General features: G+C 44.2%; 1 protein-coding gene across 5 annotated transcripts in view; it reads left to right on the plus strand.

Moving 5' to 3' along the window:
* The first annotated feature begins 12,580 nt into the window (after window positions 1-12,580).
* The window catches only part of TRIM37 (tripartite motif containing 37), a 1,981,866-nt gene continuing 1,974,456 nt past the window's right edge, over window positions 12,581-19,990 (plus strand). For 4 of the 5 annotated variants that reach the window (XM_069615157.1, XM_069615154.1, XM_069615156.1 and 1 more), the window contains exon 1: window positions 12,581-12,694. The gene's annotated coding sequence lies outside the window, so the exon portion shown is untranslated. Of the gene's footprint in view, window positions 12,695-18,592; window positions 18,696-19,990 lie in introns of all 5 variants that reach the window. The other variant, XM_069615155.1, reaches the window with a different exon arrangement.

Genomic DNA, 19,990 nt, shown 5'->3' on the forward strand with positions numbered 1-19,990 from the left:
TTTGAGATTACTACCGTCTTTGGGCACTAGGAAACAATCCAGTTCTGTGTGTTATTTCTACATCTTAAAGCCCAAACACAAAAAAGACTGATTTTTTCAGGCCATTTTTGTATTGGCTTTAAAGTGCAGAAATCTCATACTGCCCCCCTCCTTCCCTAGCCGCTCATTAACTTGTCAATCAGGGAGGGTGAACCCCTCGAACTCTCAATTTCCCCACCCCACCACAGGCATCCTACCCACATACACTCACACACGCTCACACATACATACAGTCCAAAACTCAGCTCCGCTGTGGCTCACAACGACCGTCAGCCACTGCGCGCACTCGTGTGCGACAGGGGTTTGACAAGTACGATAGTTCGATTTAGAAAGACTGGTCTGTGCGGTCATGGAGCCGTCTTTCTAAATCGGACCCCCCCACTCCCAAATCAGTACAGTGAAAAAGATCGACTCTGAAAACATTGCAAACTCCCATGTTAATTTATGTCACATTAGTTTTTAAAAACCATTTCAAGTTATCAAAAATTCAAAATGCTTTAAAAGATCTAAATTGACAAACACCACATGAAAAGATTTAAAATGAACCACGTGAAAAGGCTAGGGAAAAAAGAATTTAAAAAAAAGTCCCCAAAAGAAACCATGCAAACAGCTTGGGGGAAGAAAAAAAACACTCAGCAGAAATGGGTCAGAAATACTGCTTAGATTAAAAAAACACCAATTTGATATAAGTCTTCGAAGACTCCCTGTTCAGATCGTGAAGTACTAGCTCTAATTTTTTGTTGAAGTGTGGTCCTGGACTAGGCCACAGATTGGCGGCGAAAACCACACCTGGATGTACACTGCACAGGGCCGATATAAACCTTCAGCACTTCTACTCAACCAATGTTACATAGGGAAATGAAATCCTTACCTGCCTGCATAACTGGGTGAAGTGCTTCACTGGATGTTTCTTGCTGGGACACAGGTGGTTAGGTTGACACACCGACGTTTGGTGCGATGCAGCAATATGAAAACAAACAGTCAAGGATTGTAACGCTCACCTGACTCCCACGGAGGCGCTGGCCTGGTTCGCGCTGCTGTGACCTCTTCTAAGGTGATGCGCAGGGTTCGGAAGACGGACTGGACCGGGCCCCCAAATCTGGCTTGTCTGGCTCGCAGAAGTATCCTTCTGTAGGCGAAAATAGGGGATTAACTGTCTGCGGGGTAATGCAATCGGCCTCCCACTTTCCCCTCTCACCCTCCTCGAAACCCTTCTGTGATTCCTCGTAGCGTCTCACCTTAGGGTCTGGAAGGATGAGCTCTCCATCCTGCTTCTGATGCAGGGGCGCGTTGGTATCCAGTTACTTCACTGGATTTTCGGATTGGTGAGAACCAAACTTGCTTGGCTTCCAGGTAAGTTTTTTGATAAGAGGTTCCCCTTGTGTCCATGCATTAATGTACTAATGCTAGTGTCTTTTTCACCATAGGGGCCGGGTTACGGAATGCCGGGGAACAGGCACCGACCCGAGATGAGAGGTGAAATCCTTGTAGAAATCAGGTAAGCCTTTAATGAGCGTTTTTTGGTAATGTCTTTTCATTCGCTCATTAACGCTTATGTCTCTTTTTCCCCTTAGGGGCCGGGGTCCGGAAATGCCAGGATGCGGCGCGGACCCGAAATGAAGAGAGAATGAATCAACAGGTAAGTCTTAAAATGGAGATTTAGCTTTCCTTATTCCCTTCTCTCTCTCACCTTTTGTTCTAGTCTTTTTCTCCCTAGGCGCTGGGGCGTGACTGCGAATCCGGATGATCGCTGCTGAACATGGAGGCGCCCTGTAAAGGTGAGTGGAATGCGGCGCTGCAGCGATCGACACGATGAGCTTTTAAATAAAAGTCTTCCTTTTCAGGATTGTCGGCGAGATGTCTCCAGGATGCGGATTTAGCAGGTAAGGACTTTTCCTTCTTCTGTTCTCTTCTTCTCTTCCTTTGCAGGTGATCCAGGATGCTGGCAGGCGTGGCAGAAGTCAGGATGCAGGAGCAGACACAGTGAGCGTCCAGCTGCTAGATGCAGAACAACGGGAAGCACGTGTGGCTGTTCGGGTGGGGTTTAAATAGCCCTGGAAGAAGTTCCAGGTATGTATCCTTCCTCCAATCAGGTATGTATCCTTCCCCGACCACGCCCGGATGGTAAATTAGTCCCACAGGTAAAGTAGTTCCTGTCAGGCCTCAAGGAGGCCGGGATCCTGCAGCATGGTCTGCATCAGGTAAGTGCACCCAAGCACTCCCATAATGAGCCTGGCGCCTATGGCGCCAGGACTGATGTCTTTCATGAGCCTGGCGCCATAGGCGCCAGGACACTGTCCAAAGGGCCCCTATATGGGGTTGCTGGGTCCTTCCTTGGGGACTGGATGTCCGCTTTCGGGGACGCAAGGCTTGAACCAGCTCCCCAGGAGCGGGCATCATGACAGCACTCCCCCCCAAGGCCCCTCCCAAGGTTGTTCCCTCCGGGGGTTTTGGTTTGTCTGGGAAGAGTCGGTGGAATTTCCTGACTAATCGAGGTGCATGCACATGGTCGCTGGGTTCCCACGAGCTCTCCTGAGGTCCGTACCCCTTCCAATCAATTAGGTAGAACAGTTTTGACCTAAACATTTTTGAGTGTAAAATGTTCTTCACTTCGAATTCGGGCTCCCCAACTATTAGAATAGGTTCTGGAGGTTTGAGTAGTCGGGTTCCGGGTACCACTGGTTTCAGAAGTGACACATGAAAAACAGGGTGAATTTGCATACTAGCTGGTAAATCAAGTTTAACAGCCACTGGGTTAATTATTGCCGTAATAGAATAAGGTCCCAGATATTTTGGGTTAAAAGTTCGAGGCCCTTTGAGTGGTAAATGTCTGGTAGCTAACCACACTTGATCCCCAATCTGATACAGAGGTGCTTCACTCCGATGTAGATCAGCATTCTCCTTGTATTTTCTCTTGGCTTGTTGTAAATGCGTAGTTGCCTCTTTGAAGGCTTGGGTAATTGTAGAATGCAGATGTTCTACTGCAGGCATTCCGAGGTTCTGAGGTGAGTCAAGGTTTGAGGTTCGAGGGTGATGCCCAAACAAAGTATAAAAAGGACTGTGGCCAGTTCCAGAGTGACAGAATTATTATATGCGTATTCGGCTATCCAAAGAATGTCTTTACAGTTGCTTTCAGATTGCTGCAACATACACCGTAAGTACTGCTCAAGGGTCTGATTTGTCCTCTCGGTTTGACCATCGGTCTGAGGGTGGTGACTGGTCGATAATCTTACGTCGATCTGCGCCATTTGAGAACATTTGCGCCAGAAGTGGGAAATGAATTGGCTTCCCCGATCAGAGATTAGTATAGATGGGAATCCATGTAGCCAAACAATATTTTCGAGGAATTCTTTGGCTAGGACAGAAGCTGAAGGTAAACCTTTCAAAGGAATAAAGTGGGCCATTTTGGAAAACAAATCCACAATTACCAGAATAGTATTGTACCCCGAACAAGGAGGCAGGTCCGTAATAAAATCCATTGATAGGGTGTGCCAGGGTGCTGGCGGTATGTCTAGAGGTTGAAGGAGACCGGCTGGTCTTTTCTTTTGACTTTTATTTTGGGCGCAAACACCACAGGACATCACAAAAGATTTAACATCTTTTCGCCAAGAGGGCCACCAAAATTGTCGTTTCACCTTTTCCTCTGTCTTGGCAATACCGGGGTGTCCCTCTATTAATGTATCATGATAACCGGAAATAACTAGTTCGTGTAATTCCTTATGTGGCAGGAATAAGCGTCCTTGGAAATAAGGTAAACCATTATCTATGGTAAAGTCTGATCCCTTTTGTATCCAATCCTGTAAGGTTGTAGGGTCCAGGAGTTGTTTCACTCTGGCTTGAATGTCTTCAAGCGTCTGTAACGAAGTCATGCCTAGAATCCTCTGTTCGGGAATTATTGGTACTGGTTCTGAGTTTGTATCAGATTCTCCCATTCCAATTCGGGATAAGGCGTCTGCTTTGCCATTCTTGCAGCCAGGTCGATAGGTAATCACAAAATCAAATTCAGCGAAAAACAAAGCCCATCGGAGCTGCCGTGATGACTGAGCCTTGGCGGTTTTCAAATACTGTAAATTCCGGTGATCAGTGATAACTGTGATGGTATGTCGAGCGCCAAGCAGATAATGCCGCCAGGCTTTAAAAGCGGACTTAATGGCTAACAGTTCTTTGTCCGTGATTGCATAATTAACCTCGGGTGCCGAGAATTTTCTGGACCAAAATGCTACGGGATGCAATTGGTTGGTTTCGGGATCTCTTTGGGACAGGACAGCTCCCATGGCTAGGCTGGATGCGTCAGTCTCGACCACATAAGGGAGGTCTGGACGCGGGTGTTTCAATATAGGTGCAGAGGTAAACTTAGCTTTTAAATCCTGAAAGGCCTGTTCGACTTCTTCAGACCATTCAAAACGTTTATTTTTCCTCAAGAGTGCAGTAATGGGTTGTACCACGCGTGAAAATTCCGGGATAAACCTGCGATAGAAATTGGCAAAGCCGAGCATGCTTTGAACCCCTTTTACAGAGCTAGGTGATGGCCATTTGAGGATGGCATCGACTTTTCTTGAGTCCATTCGGACTCCTTTGGGTGTCAGGATGAAACCTAGAAACTCGACTTCTGTGGTATGGAAAACACATTTCTCTAATTTAGCAAATAGTTTGTGTTGGCGCAGTTTTTCAAGTACTGCCCTGACGTGTTTTCTGTTATCAGATTCCGAAGAGGAGTACACCAGAATGTCATCGATATATACGACAACACAAACATCGATGAGTTCCCGAAGGACATCATTCATGAAGTATTTGAAGGCAGCCGGCGCGTTACACAATCCGAAAGGCATCACCTGGTACTCGAACAATCCGTATTTAGTACGGAAGGCAGTTTTCCATTCGTCGCCTTCTTTAACTCGTACCAGATGATAAGCCCCCCGGAGATCTAACTTGGTGTATATGCAAGCGTCCTTCACCTGGTCAAGGAGGTCAGGGATCAGAGGCAGAGGATAACGGTTTTTAACCGTTATCTGGTTCAATGCGCAGTAATGGATACAAGTTCTAAGGTCGCCTTCTTTTTTGGGCACGAAGACTTTGACGGGCGAATAAAACCATTAGCTAGGTATTGATCCAAATATTGTCTCAAATGCAGATTCTCAGGTTCGGTAAGGGCATAAATCCTGCTACAAGGGGGTTGTGCACCGGGCACCAGATCGATTTGGCAATCGTACGATCTGTGAGGAGGTAACGTGTTGGCCTGTTCCTTTTGGAAGACGTCCTGAAAGTCTTGGTATTCCGGAGGTAGTTGCATGGAGGTAGAGGTTACAGATGCTAGATTAATCTTCAGGTTTTCTGGGTAGCAGGTTTGTGTACAATCTGGGAAGGTTATTCTCTTAGCTCGCCAATCAATTCGAGGATTATGTGTCTCTAACCAAGGGATTCCAAGAATAACCTGAAACTGTGGAGCCTTGATTACATCAAACACAACACCCTCCCGATGGCCGTCGGGACCAATAAGAGTCACCTCAGTAGTGGAATGTGTTACCGGTCCAGAGGCAATTTCAGTTCCATCGACTGTGGTGATGACATCTTTGCTGGTTTTAGGACGGAGAGGGAGGTTAATCCTAGAGACCAATTCACGATCCACATAGTTTCCAATAGCCCCACTATCGATGTATGCCTTTATTGCATGCAACCGCTTAGGCTGTTCTGGATCTACGAGAACCATTGGCACAATGAAATGCGAGGTCTGAGAGTTAGTTTTCAAGCTCGGCAAGCGGACCCCTACACTTGTCGGGCGGAGTCGTTTCCCGAAACAGAGTCTTCATGGTTTTTATCAGCGGCTCCTACCGCCTTTCGGGGCGGTTTTGCCGGGCAATCTCGTAGAAAGTGTCCAGAATTCCCACAATAAAGACATGATTTTAACTGCCGCCTCCTTTCACGTTCCTTTTGAGTTAAGGGTCCTTTAACCCCTCCAATTTGCATAGGCTCAGAGGCATCAACTCCCTTGGGATTAGCATGGGTCTTGACCAACACCCGGGTCTCAAACCTGGACCGATCTGCTTTTCTGTTTTGAAGTCTGTGATCCAATTGGACCACCAAGTCTATATACTCTGTGCATTCTTGGGGCGGATTTACAACTTGGGCCAAGACATCTTTAAGTTCTCCGCGTAGGCCTCGATAAAACAACGTGACTCTTTTATCCTCTGGCCATCCCGTTTACACAATTAGTCTATTAAAGGTTGCAATATAGGATAGGAGGTCCTGATTGCCCTGTCGCAGGGATAGAAGTTCGTCATCCAGAGCCTGCCCCTGAGAGTGTCGAGCAAATAACCTTTCCATGCTTGCTTGAAACCTTTGAAAATCACGGAGAATCGGGTCATCTTGAGTAACCAGTGCAACTGACCAATGAGCAGCGCAGCCGCTGAGATATGACAATACAAAGGCTACCTTGGTCTGATCATAAGGAAGGCCCCAGGTCTGCATAGGAAGTGCAAACGACACTGATTCATGAATACCGCAAATCGTTTGGGGTCCCCAGCAAAGCGTTCGGGTGGGGCCAGCGGCATGTTTCCAGGTAGATTAATCTGCACAGGGTTACTGGAAACCACAGGAGCGGGGTTCCCTCCGGAACCGGGTAGAGGAGTTTGCCCAGCTTGACCTTGCAAAAGCTGTCTGGCCAGGTCATCAGTTCTTTCCTTTGATATTATTAATTCCCTCCTGAGGGCATTAGTCTCTTGACAAGCGGCATGTACTTCGTCCCGTAATTCCCCCAGTAATTGGGCCAACTGATCAGTCTCAGAACTTTCCATAGCGCTTGGGTGGGAATTTGTAGGAAGGCTTTGAGTTCTGTAACGCTGACCTGACTCCCACGGAGGCGCTGGCCTGGTTCGCGCTGCTGTGACCTCTTCTAAGGTGATGCGCAGGGTTCGGAAGACGGACTGGACCGGGCCCCCAAATCTGGCTTGTCTGGCTCGCAGAAGTATCCTTCTGTAGGCGAAAATAGGGGATTAACTGTCTGCAGGGTAATGCAATCGGCCTCCCACTTTCCCCTCTCACCCTCCTCGAAACCCTTCTGTGATTCCTCGTAGCGTCTCACCTTAGGGTCTGGAAGGACGAGCTCTCCATCCTGCTTCTGATGCAGGGGCGCGTTGGTATCCAGTTACTTCACTGGATTTTCGGATTGGTGAGAACCAAACTTGCTTGGCTTCCGGGTAAGTTTTTTGATAAGAGGTTCCCCTTGTGTCCATGCATTAATGTACTAATGCTAGTGTCTTTTTCCCCATAGGGGCCTGGGTACGGAATGCCGGGGAACAGGCACCGACCCGAGATGAGAGGTGAAATCCTTGTAGAAATCAGGTAAGTCTTTAATGAGCGTTTTTGGTAATGTCTTTTCATTCGCTCATTAACGTTGATGTCTCTTTTTCCCCTTAGGGGCCGGGGTCCGGAAATGCCAGGATGCGGCGCGGACCCGAAATGAAGAGAGAATGAATCAACAGGTAAGTCTTAAAATGGAGATTTAGCTTTCCTTATTCCCTTCTCTCTCTCACCTTTTGTTCTAGTCTTTTTCTCCCTAGGCGCTGGGGCGTGACTGCGAATCCGGATGATCGCTGCTGAACATGGAGGCGCCCTGTAAAGGTGAGTGGAATGCGGCGCTGCAGCGATCGACACAATGAGCTTTTAAATAAAAGTCTTCCTTTTCAGGATTGTCGGCGAGATGTCTCCGGGATGCGGATTTAGCAGGTAAGGACTTTTCCTTCTTCTGTTCTCTTCTTCTCTTCCTTTGCAGGTGATCCAGGATGCTGGCAGGCGTGGCAGAAGTCAGGATGCAGGAGCAGACACAGTGAGCGTTCAGCTGCTAGATGCAGAACAACGGGAAGCACGTGTGGCTGTTCGGGTGGGGTTTAAATAGCCTTGGAAGAAGTTCCAGGTATGTACCCTTCCTCCAATCAGGTATGTATCCTTCCCCGACCACGCCCGGATGGTAAATTAGTCCCACAGGTAAAGTAGTTCCTTTCAGGCCTCAAGGAGGCCGGGATCCTGCAGCATGGTCTGCATCAGGTAAGTGCACCCAAGCACTCCCATAATGAGCCTGGCGCCTATGGCGCCAGGACTGATGTCTTTTATGAGCCTGGCGCCATAGGCGCCAGGACACTGTCCAAAGGGCCCCTATATGGGATTGCCGGATCCTTCCTTGGGGACTGGATGTCCGCTTTCGGGGACGCAGGGCTTGAACCAGTGCACATACCTGAAAACGTGACTCATACTCAGGCACAGAGACAAAAAATAATAGGAGCGAGAGAAAGAGCATCAGCTTGTTATATTTTACCCTTTCTATTCCCTGCCTACAATAGCTGAGAAGTCCAGCCTGCTGGCATTCCAATCATTCATCTAGATATCTTACATAAAATACGACACAGTAGTTCTTAACTCACCAAGCTAACTTTCAGAAACATTGAGTACTAGCTAGGGTTGTAACGGTATTAGGGTATACCATTAAAGATACCGTGAACCACTTAATTGAACAATAATAACCGTCACATTGTTTATACCGGTATACCGTTCATACCGTTAAGTGTGCTTTTCAATCTGATTTGGAAAGGCTGCAGTAAGCAAGTTCTGCGCAGTCTTGGTCTTGCACTGTTGGATGTGTCGTCTGCCAAGTAGTTTCAGTTTGAGCTGTTTTCAATGCCATTCCATAAACCACACGTGCCTGACACAAAATCAACATGTTAGCAATAGGAAGAATGAATACAGTGCCAAGAAGGAAAGGGGTTTACTTTTTTTTCATGTACATTTTTTTTTTAAAGCGCTCACATAGCCCCAGGGCATCGAGGCGCTGTTAAAGAAATTGGTTTTGTTTATTTTGTTGCGTAATTGTTTTTGTCTTAGTTGCGTATTTATAACGTGCTTAAACACCCAGAGGTTTCTAAGCGCGGACCCAGGGATCGAACCTGTGTTGCTTTGTGTCGTCTTGCTTCCAAGGCACGCACGTTGCCTCCCGGGACTTTGGGTTGGCGGCTTTGGGGTTTATATATTTATAATGGATAATGTTTTCTAAACATATGACAATGGCGGATTTCCCTCGTTCTATCATTGAATTTACATATAATAAGTCACACTGCGAAATTTAATCATCTCTGTGGGTAATCCCTGCTGCCATACCAAAGGGTAACATGTCCGTGATTACTGAACACCTTTTGGCCCAGAAGTAAACTAAAGGCTGTAACGTAAAGAGATAGTGTGTGTGCGTGTGTATGCGCACAAGCGTATACTACCATCAGACTCCATTGATCTGTGGCATGCAGATTATCAATATGGCAACATGTTCATCTTCACCAGTAGCCAGTGGGGGAGCTAAAAGCCTAAATGACCACTTAAGAAAAGCTATTCAGTTTGCTTTGCCAGTCGCAGCAGGGGCCCACCTCCCCCTCCTCTCCACACGTGCGTTTGTGTTTGGTGCAAGCAAGGGGTGGCATTTCAGTGGAAAGTATGTTGAAAAGCCCAATTCTGGCCCTGGGTGCATGGTTTTGTTTGTGATGATAAATCTGACAATTTATGACCTTTTAGAAAATATTTGTTAAGATTAGTTAGCTCCACCTGCTATACCGTGATAACCATGATATACCGTCATTTGGCAAGAAGGTTATTGTACCGTCATAAAACTAATACCGTGACACCCCTAGTACTAGCCATGTAGCTTATACTGCAGTTCGGTGACAGCGCTGACGTAGCAGCAGACTGCTGCGGCTGCCATGCAGAGACGAGGGCCCCTGGCTTCTCTGCAACATATGGTGCCAAATGCAGACGAAGGCCTGGCACCCACAGCAGGAAGATATACATGAATTCCACCTTAAAATCACTTCTATGGCAGCAGTGCACCCAAAGTACTGTTGGTAATGCAGTGATTGATTTTAGGACATCAAGGGATGCATAGACTTGCTCTATAGTAGATGGCTTCCGGGATAGCTCAGCAGGTTGACAGACCATTGCTGAGATGTTATATATGCAAAATATAACTATGTGTATTGATATATTGTTGTTGTTTCTTTTAATGTGTTTAAGGTTGAATTTAACCAAAACAATAAAAACAAAAAATATATGCACAACTTGTTAATCTAATGACTTTCTGCAATTTCTTAGAAAAAGGGAAGTGATATAAAGTGGCCAAGGGATGGGTTGGGCAATGAGTTGGGGTATTTCTGCCTCTGTCAGCCATGAACCCAGTTTAACTTCCTAATAACTGCTGTCAGCACAACAGAAACATTTGTAAACATAACATCTTTAGAAATATAACCTGTGATAAAACACAAAGCAAGGGGCACACAAATTAAAAAGAGTATTGGTGTGGTGCTCAGAAAAAAAAGCCATCTCCAAGAAAACTAGTGAACGCAAGTTTCAGCAGCGTTTTTGAGTTTGGAAAGAACTTTTCATTTGAATGTGTAAAATGCACATTTGTACAACAATAATGTGTCCAGCATGTAGAATGTCTGCTTTCAACAGTGACCACCTCCCTCCCCGCCACAGTGAGCATCACGGCCCATTGACATCCGCGGTGTCCCTTTCAGGACAGAAAAAACAAACGGAATGAGCAGACAGAGAAAGGAAATGCGCGAGTGACGGCTGGGGAAAGGAGCACCGCGAAGATTAGGTCACCGAGCCCTCAGTTTCCCACTGCTAAGCTGGAGGCTTGATACTGCTCTGGTTCATGGGACGGCTCTGTCCGGGTCCCGAGATCCGGCAAGTCATCCGATGCCGGATCTCGGACCCGGCCAGAGCAAACCCGTGGACGCTTCTCCGAGATGAATAAGTGCCTTATATATGCGCAATAAAAAAATAACTACCTTCCCATACACGGCATGGAGCGCTCCTTCCTCCGTGATCCTCTTCCTAAGGACGTAGACGTCTCCCACGTGAAAACGTCACAACGACGTAACAGAAATACGTCATGACGCCGTAAAGGTATTTCAGAAAGTATCTGCAAACTGTTAAACAAACACACATTGCTATTGGGTTTTATAGGGATTTTAAATGTGTGATTGATAATGAAAGCAATACAAGGCCTCTGTTTAGCCTTCTCTGCCACACATTTGTTTGTTTATTATTATAATGCGGGCCAGACCCAGGGGTATCAGGGCGCAGCAGTTACAAGACAGTGCAAAGCTTTGTTACAGGGAGTCAAAAGTGTGAGACATTATTTACAAAGCAAGGTATGCTGCTATTTACAGATATTACAGGCATTATGTACAAAGTTATCATTACCTCCACGGGTAACAAGTCATGAAATGAAATTCATTTTTACAATGGCAGAATATACAAAAATGTACAAATGTTATAGACAGGTACATCAAGTAGAGGTTGCAAACATGGGATGGGCGTTGTTAGTTACAATTCCGTTGTGCAGGCAGAGGGTTATACATCATGTGAATTAGTGGTCATTGGATTTCAACCACAGGTTGGTGTTAGTTCTGAAGTTAAGATAGGGCTGGTCCATTCTCAGTGTAGGAGGCAAGGAATTCCATAGTTTAGCCGCTCCACAACATTGCAAAGGGGCAAATAAACAACCCCCTCCCCGGGGAATGCCAAAAGGCCCCATGCAGGAGAAAAAAAAAGAACTGAACTGTTATTCTGGAATTCGTATCCAAATGCGTCTGTCTGCATAAAACGCAGATCCCCATCTGCTGCACATACATATTCCATCTGCTGCACATACATATCCCCATCTGCTGTACATTCATATCCCCATCTGCTGCACATAACAAATCCTCCAAACCCCTCCCTCCCCCCTCCAGCGGGGTGGATAACTAAATGTTTGCTATACTGTTCATTAGTACATTGGAAGTCCCATTGGGAAGGGAGGAACACACTGTGCCCAGCCTGACTCCATAAAACACATCTCCCCAGACAAATCGCACATCTGTATGAGAAAAACCAAAAAACGAACTGAATACGCCAATACTTAAAGTAAATCTCACCCGATGCACATTACAAACCCCCAAAATACACAGAAATGACCCCTCCCCAATATTAGCTCATGACTGCGATGCACATTACATATCCCCAAAATACACTGAAATAACGAAAAAACCAAACTGAATCTGCCTGTACTTTAGTAAATCTCACCCCTGATGCACATGACAATCCACCAAAATACACACAAATACCCCCTTCCCAATATTGCCACTCTGCATTAAAGTACCAATCAACATAGTAATTGCTTGTATATGTTTTCTTTTTTCTATTGGTATCTTTTTTACCCGCTGACAATCACTGTAATTTGTAAATAATGTATCTGATGCCTTTATGTAAGCCTGTAATATATATATGTAACTGTGTAACTTTAAGAAATGCGCCCGGGGCTTGGCACGCTTTACAAATAAACAAAATACAAATAAACATGAGATAACTTTAATACCTACCAGAAACCAAATTCAAACACTAAATAACAATCATCAACTATACGAAATGTGCTTTGCAAAGGAGGAATAGTTCCGCGCGTGCAAAAAAGACAACGGAGAGAACGTTGAAACCCACGTGATGCAGATCAGCCCACGTGATGAAGTGAACGTTGAAACCTCACGTGATGAAGTGGATGCGTTGCTATGGTCCGTTTCTCGGATGGGAACTAGACACTACCCTTTACGAAAGCTCATGTCCATTTTCGAGGCAGCCTCTGGTGAGTGCGTGAGAGCCAGCTCTTGCAGAGAATTTTATATGCATTTCTTTTAGCATCCATTAGCTTAGACGTTCTCACCCCTGTGTTATATTGTTAAGAGGAGCCCTTTTGCAACCTCTCGGAATGCACGTTTAAGCTGTAATTCCTTGTATTGTACTTATCACATGTTGAAATTAAACATTGTAAGTACGTGGCTTTCTAAACATCTGGTTTTGAAATTATACGGAGCAGTAGCTGCCCCCAAGCTCATTTACGGTAAGGTTCAGGCTCTGCAATGCTCGCAGACGCAGTAACTGCTGTGCAGTTGCTTCACAGACCCTGCCATGGTGTAAGTGACTACATACATAATAATACCTGCGCAGGATAATGCTTGCAGACGCAGTAACGGCTGGTGATCGACACAGCAGGTCTGTTTGCAGTGCTAACATGTGTGTACTTAGATGTGTGCAGAATGAATCTCTTATGGTGCTTTTGGTGTTGCTTCCGAAATTGCAGGCAACAGCTAAATCCCTGAGTTTGGATGAGGATTCGCACACCGTCTCCAAAGCTCGTGTTTTATGACGTAGCATTTCAGGCTGTATTTTTTTTGTTGCATTCGCCTTTGAGTTACATCTTTTTACCACTCTTTTGAAAGCTGCTTCACACTTTTCCTGGATAGTTGTGCCACCTTGCTTTTCCTCAAGGTGGGGAGTGTGTTGAATATATTCAGCTCTTCAATTAATAGCAGTGCTGCGCTTCTGCCTGCCAGCACCTCTTCTGCTCCTAGTGAGTCAAAGTACACTTTCTAGTTGGTCCTCCCCTGGCCCAATGTGATCGGGCAGAAATACCAGCTGTGGTGTTAGTCTTTGTGCTCTGCTGCTGTCTTTTTGCTCTGAGCTCGTTGTTGGGTGTAGATCTTCTTGCTCTCCCGCTTCCACCTGAGCCCCTGCTTTTTCATATATCCCACCATGGTCATTATTGTGGATGTTTTGCTGCTTTGTAAAATTGTGCCGAATAAGTACAACTCTGGCACAGGGGATGACGTGTACGTGCCCAGGAAAGTGCATAAGCCATCAATTGTAGCGATGGAGGCTGAACCAAGCAAGGAGGTTTCAGGTGGGGGAGGGGATATTTAAAACATATTGGGTTAAAATGGTGCATTTTGCAGCATACTTTCGGTGAAAGATTGGGTCAAAAACCACAACATTTACATTTGCTTTTGTAGGGTGACAAATGAAAAAATCCAATAGATGCAAGTCACCATCAGCGCACAGAGCATTTTCCAACACATTTTCTTGATGACTTTGGCCACCGTATATTCCAGTATAAAATAAATGTCATGCTGGCTGCTCCAATACATGTCAGATTTATCATATTAGAACATGCTCCTGTTGGCTTTGCCAGTAAAAAATGCCATGCTGCAGTTAGAAAATATATCCAGAATAGCTGCACCAATGTAGGCAGTATAGCGCTATAATGGCAGTGTCTGCTTTAACCCTGATCCTCAGTAAAAAATGCTATTCTACAGGAAGAAAAAGTAACCACAGTGGCTGCAGGAGTGTCAATGAAAGTGAACTGATCTTCAGAACAGACTGAAAATGCACCTCTATGCAAATTCATGCCAACACCTCCTCATCCTAGTAGTGGCTACAATCTTTGGGCAAGACTCACATAAAATTGCGCAAGGTAAAAAATGAGCACATAATGGGCTTTTTATTTTACTTAGACCACTTTAAGAAATGTGCAGGTCACCCTATTGAAAAAGGTGACTTGCACATTTTTGGAGGGTGTGCAACAGTGCAAAAGTTGTGCTGACCAAACCCCTTGTATACTCTAGTATGACAGTCTCTGAGCACACAAATTGGTTCTGGGATCCTGTTTCACCAAGGGCCCGTTACTGTGAAATGCAAACAAACATTTCTATCCCTCTTTGAGGGATATAAGTGCATGTGTGACAGCAGTGTTTCATACACTGAGGCATATAGGTCTGACCATGCCATGTGTTGCGCATCCCCAAACATGTGCACTTTCAGTTTGTGAATTCAGGATGCCACCAGAAATACACAGAAACACCCCCTTCTTTGCACAAATGGGGTTAAAAAAAGGGCATGCGAATGTGTGCACCATTATGGCACATTCACATGCCCTTTTCGAATTGGGTACATCTTTTTTGGCACAAATAATGACATGTGAAAGCATGTGTCATCATTTGCGCCCCAAAACGTTTTCAGGATATGGCCGACTGAGGTCCCAGTTTTCGGTTATACAACCCTCCTCAGACAGTCACTCACTTATACATTAATTGGCAGACTAAATATTATCAAGTTACATGCAGACTGGCAAGCATTCACGTGGGAGTTAACAGTAAGATTACTGCTTATGTTTTCACAAAAGATAGCCGAAAACGCTGGCTGCCAGAAGTCGACAGGGAGTCAGTTCACTGTTTCTGCTCCTTACATAGAAATGTAATGCATGCCAAATCGCACAACATTAAATCTTGCGGGCTTCAGTCTGGTTGCAGGCTGTGTCGACGAGAGCAACTTGAGGATTAAACTTTTGGCATGGGTTGTGATGCAATTTGGGCTCCCGTCCAATGGGGCCTTGTCTGATAAAACAAAGAGCTTAAAGTTGATCATGGAACGGGACGACGGGTGGCTAAGATTTCTTCTGAGTCCTAATATCCGTGTTCTGTGTTCATCCAAAATTGCTCAGTGTTTTTTGCAAGTCTGCAAGGCCAGTACTATGGAAAGGCACGATTAACTGTACGCACAGGACACCTCCAGCACTGGGGTGCCGTCTGTAATATCCACTGTAGGTCTGTTTGCTCGATCCTATTACAAGGCATAAATTAGTTTTCAAAAATTGATTAGCAGAGTTTGCTAATTAAATGTATTTTTGATTAGCAAACAAGCTCACTTGATTAGCAATTTTGTACTAATATCGTTAATGCCACCAGAGGTTATTTGTACCCAAGACATGTAAAAAGCAACTATACAGCAGTTTTGCGCACTGCTGAAATAAGACATTAGTGAGAGGAGTCAAGCCTTGCAAATTCTTAACAGGTCGGGTAACTTAGTTTACCTATTCAACCTAAACATTTAAAATGTAATTTATTTAAAATGGTGCATGTCCCTACAAACCCACTTTGTTTGGCACACTACTGCCACCAAGAGGCCAGCCATGCACAGTGAAACATTTATTTGACACTATTTCTGCAAAGTAAATGTTAAATAAAAGTTTCAAACATCTCTTGCAAATGCTACTCGCCCTTTATAAAATCAACTTGACTGTTCAAGTGGACGAAAAGACTTTGTGAGCCATACATGAGTGTCTGTAAAATGTAAAAGGTTAGCTGCATGAATGGACACAAATAAATAGATATAATAAAAAGGCTCTGAAAACAGTTTGGCCAGCTGTCTCCTGCAGGCGGTAATATGTAATTCAATCATAAAGCGTACTCTGGAGGCAAACTGTGTTTTAATATTACAGTAGATTGTAGATGTGCAGACTGGCTGGCACTATTGATCATTACTTTGCGTAAGCATCTAGTTTGCTTTGTGTATTCATTATGTAAGAGGTAAAAAAGAGACTAAACAGAGTGGATTGTGTAGCAGCCATAGAACTGGGCAAACTCGGTGCAATATTGTAGTTTGTGGTCATCTCACTTTCAGGGTACCTGGTATAAGGCAACAGAGTGATGATACAGAATCTCAAGGAATATGGGTTTGCTCATGGGTTGAGCACCAATTACAAGATGTATGCAACGTGCAGGTTACAGAACCAGGTTTGCCATCAAAAGCATTTGATCATGTACATTTTCAAAAGTGTTCACTTGTCAATATGATCTTTCCCAACAACATGAAATACAGTGGACACTATGAAATTTAGATACACTAACCTAAACTTTACTGTCAAGCATGAGATGATGCAGTATCTTACAGTATCAATACTGTAATTATGCATTATGTAACAGCTTACATTTTAGGAATGGATTTGCATGACTATTTTTTATATAAATATAAAGTTGACAAATACTGGTCTTTGCCAGACAGTATATAGAAAGCTTAATAAAATTATCATCCCTATTACTTCTGGTGTGCAATTATTTGAAAAAGAAAAAGAAATTCTTGCCTAGCACTCCCACACATGCTTTTGGCATTTAAGAGTGGACACGATGATTACTGCTGCACTTTGTCTCCATTAACAATTGAAGTGAACAGAGAAAATGGGGTGAAGAGAGCACCATGGGCAAGAGGAATGCAGGGCGAGCTGTGCGTTCATTGAAGAGGTCAACTTAAATGGCGAACTTTGCTACACAAGTGTCCATTTGATTAGCAAACCTACAGAACTGCATAGCAAATTGCTATATGACACCACTTATTTTATGCCTTGTATTATCAATCCTGTTATCGTCACATTAGGGTTCAAAAAGGAATTGTTTGGGTCTTTCCTAAGTGGTAGACACCAATCAGGATCAGGCCTCCAATAGCTTGACTGATTAGTTAAGATTGTTCCTAGTATAATTCTAATGTTTTTCAGCTAAATAATTCAGTTTCTCTCAGTTAGGATTGGCCTTAATTTATAAAACAGTCATTTGGATGTGCAATGTTTTGGGCAAAAACCATGTAGTCTAATTTAGGGCAACAGTTAAAACTTTGTGTTATATTTTCACTCAAAAGAAATTTTGTTAAGGGGATGTTCTGGTTAAGTTGCGCTACTAAAAACCTGTGGAATTCACTAAAAAAACTATACAAACGTGACATTGACATTATGGTTTAAAGTAAAACCGAAAAACCCCTGAAATTCGCCAGTTAGGGTAGGCTAAGCAACCATACCTGCCCACCCCACTGTGCACTGCTAACACCAACACCCAGGACATGAAAGATGGCATCACAAATGTCATTGATGACATCACATGTGTAGCCCCTTTGTTTTTGTTCACTGATATATATATATTGAACGGAACGCTGAAGAAAAGACACTAGGGGAATCCAGACGTGGACCCCTTGCTCACTACTCTTAGAGAGGATCAGCTCCTCCCTACTGATGAGGTCCAACCAGACCGAAACACGTGTCTGGGGATGCTGTTGGTACTCTTGTTCAGAGGAGAATTGCCCAGCATTTCAGTGCTGGACTGCCCCAGGGCAGGACAAAGACTGATATGTTTGGGATATTTCTTCTCTGTGAAAGATGGTGAGCTAAAGACTCTGGGTAAGTCTCTCGTAACCAGGACTAATGTCTGGCCGAGGGACTCCCAGGACCCCCATTGTTAATTTGAAGAAAATACACTGGCAGCGGCACGACAGAACGGAGAAGATCAAAGGAGAACAATTAATCACAGAGCAATGGAAGGAAGAAAGCATGGTTCGTTCGGCATAAACCAAACGAAGGGGGTAGAACAACAATGTCGAGGGCATACATGGTCACAGGCGGCTGATGGCCGCGAGTCCTCGGAAGGTGGGGTTAGAGAAGACCGGAACAGAAGCCTCCCGGCTGTACCCATTCCCCTATACCCGAGAAATATACTCTCATGTCAGCAGGATAACATCAATCAGACCAGTTATGCTCCCCAACAACCGGTGGATTACCATCGAGCAGTTCCGTTCACATGGCAGTGGAAAGTCGCGACAGAGAAAAACGTGGGAGTACCGGATTACGGAGAACCCCGCCAACGCTCATCTTTCATTTCTCGTTGCAGAGGTCCAGTGACTGCGGCGAGGCCGGCGTTCCTTTTGGTTGCGCGGGCTTGGTGGACCAGGCATGGAGGCAACCTTTGTTACGAGAGAAAGGGGGCGGGGCTTATGGGAACTTTTATAGACTACCTTAACAACACCTCCCTGATTGGTTCACAACACTCCAGCCCCTATATAAGGTGGAGACAAATGACGGACTGTGTGTGTCTTCTCCATTCCCTTGCAGGAACCCGAAAGAGAAGGAGCACCCGAGATGCTGTGGGCTTATGAGAACTAGCTACACCTTTGTGAAGCCTCATCCTTACTACAGAAGGAAGAAGTAATCTTTAGTAAGAACCTTTTAAGTTGAAGTAGTTATCTCTGCATCCTGAATAAAGTTTTTTTTTTTGGTTCAACACTCCTTGCTGCTGGATCCCTCATTTACATATATATTAGGCAAAAAACTTTTTTAAAGGGATGTTATGGTACAAGGTAAAACCGAAATCTCTTGACATTCGCTAGTTATGGTAAGCTAAGCAACCATAACTCGCGCCACCTACGTGCATTGCTAAGACTAACTCCCAGGACATCAAAGATGACATCACAAATGTCATTGATGACATCACTGATGACATCACGTCTGGTTCTCTCTTTTTTTTTCCTTTAGTGATGTATTTTAGCTAGTAATACTTAGGAACAAAAAAATCTTAAAGTACTATATTTGTACACTTACACTTCAAATATGTTCTTACAGTAATTCATTTGGGGTTCACTCTTAGCATATGAAACATACATAGGGAGAATACTCACTTGAAAGAGACCAATGCTTTCTGTGTGTGAAGACAATCAGTAAGGTTATCAACACTTTCTTATTGGTCTGCTGTTTTTTTTATTACTATACTTTCTGTGGATATGCTCATGTTTGTATTCGCATTACTCTCTTTAGGGTGCAGTCACATCATGTGATAGTTGTTCATAGGGAAGTAGTTTGTTTGAAGCAGAACAATCATTTCTGTGAATAAAAATCATCAGGTAGGTAGGTTATCAATAATTTCTGGTTCTACTGCTGCTTTTTTGCGTACTTCACTTTCACTGTATATACTAATTTTTGTATTTGTTGTTATGTCTTTGTGTTTTGTATGTAATAATGAAATTATATAGGAAGTGGTTTTCATTACCTACTTATAACATATTGCACAGTACACAAACCTCTAATAAGAAAGCATTTACCATTTCACTATTTAACATGGGAAGATTATGAATATTGCACCTTCATCATGTATACTGCATACAATGCTTATGTCTATACAGGAGTACATTGTTACACTGTTAAGAACTTCATAATAGAATGCTATTTATGTCAATGCATTGCTTAATGCACCACATAGCTCATGTCATCCATTCCTATGACCCTTGACAGTTTTTTTTTATCAACATTATAATCAGACTCCCTTGTGCAGACTGTTCATGAAAAGTACATGCACATGTGATGTCATCAATGACATTTGTGATGTCATCTTTGATGTCCTGGGAGTTAGTCTTAGCAATGCACGTAGGTGGCGCGAGTTATGGTTGCTTAGCATACCATAACTAGCGAATGTCAAGGGATTTTCGGTTTTACCTTGAACCATAACATCCCTTTAAA

The sequence above is a fragment of the Ambystoma mexicanum genome, chromosome 9 (genome assembly GCF_040938575.1).
Source record: "Ambystoma mexicanum isolate Mex_15411 chromosome 9, UKY_AmexF1_1, whole genome shotgun sequence".
In the NCBI taxonomy this organism is placed as follows: domain Eukaryota; kingdom Metazoa; phylum Chordata; class Amphibia; order Caudata; family Ambystomatidae; genus Ambystoma; species Ambystoma mexicanum.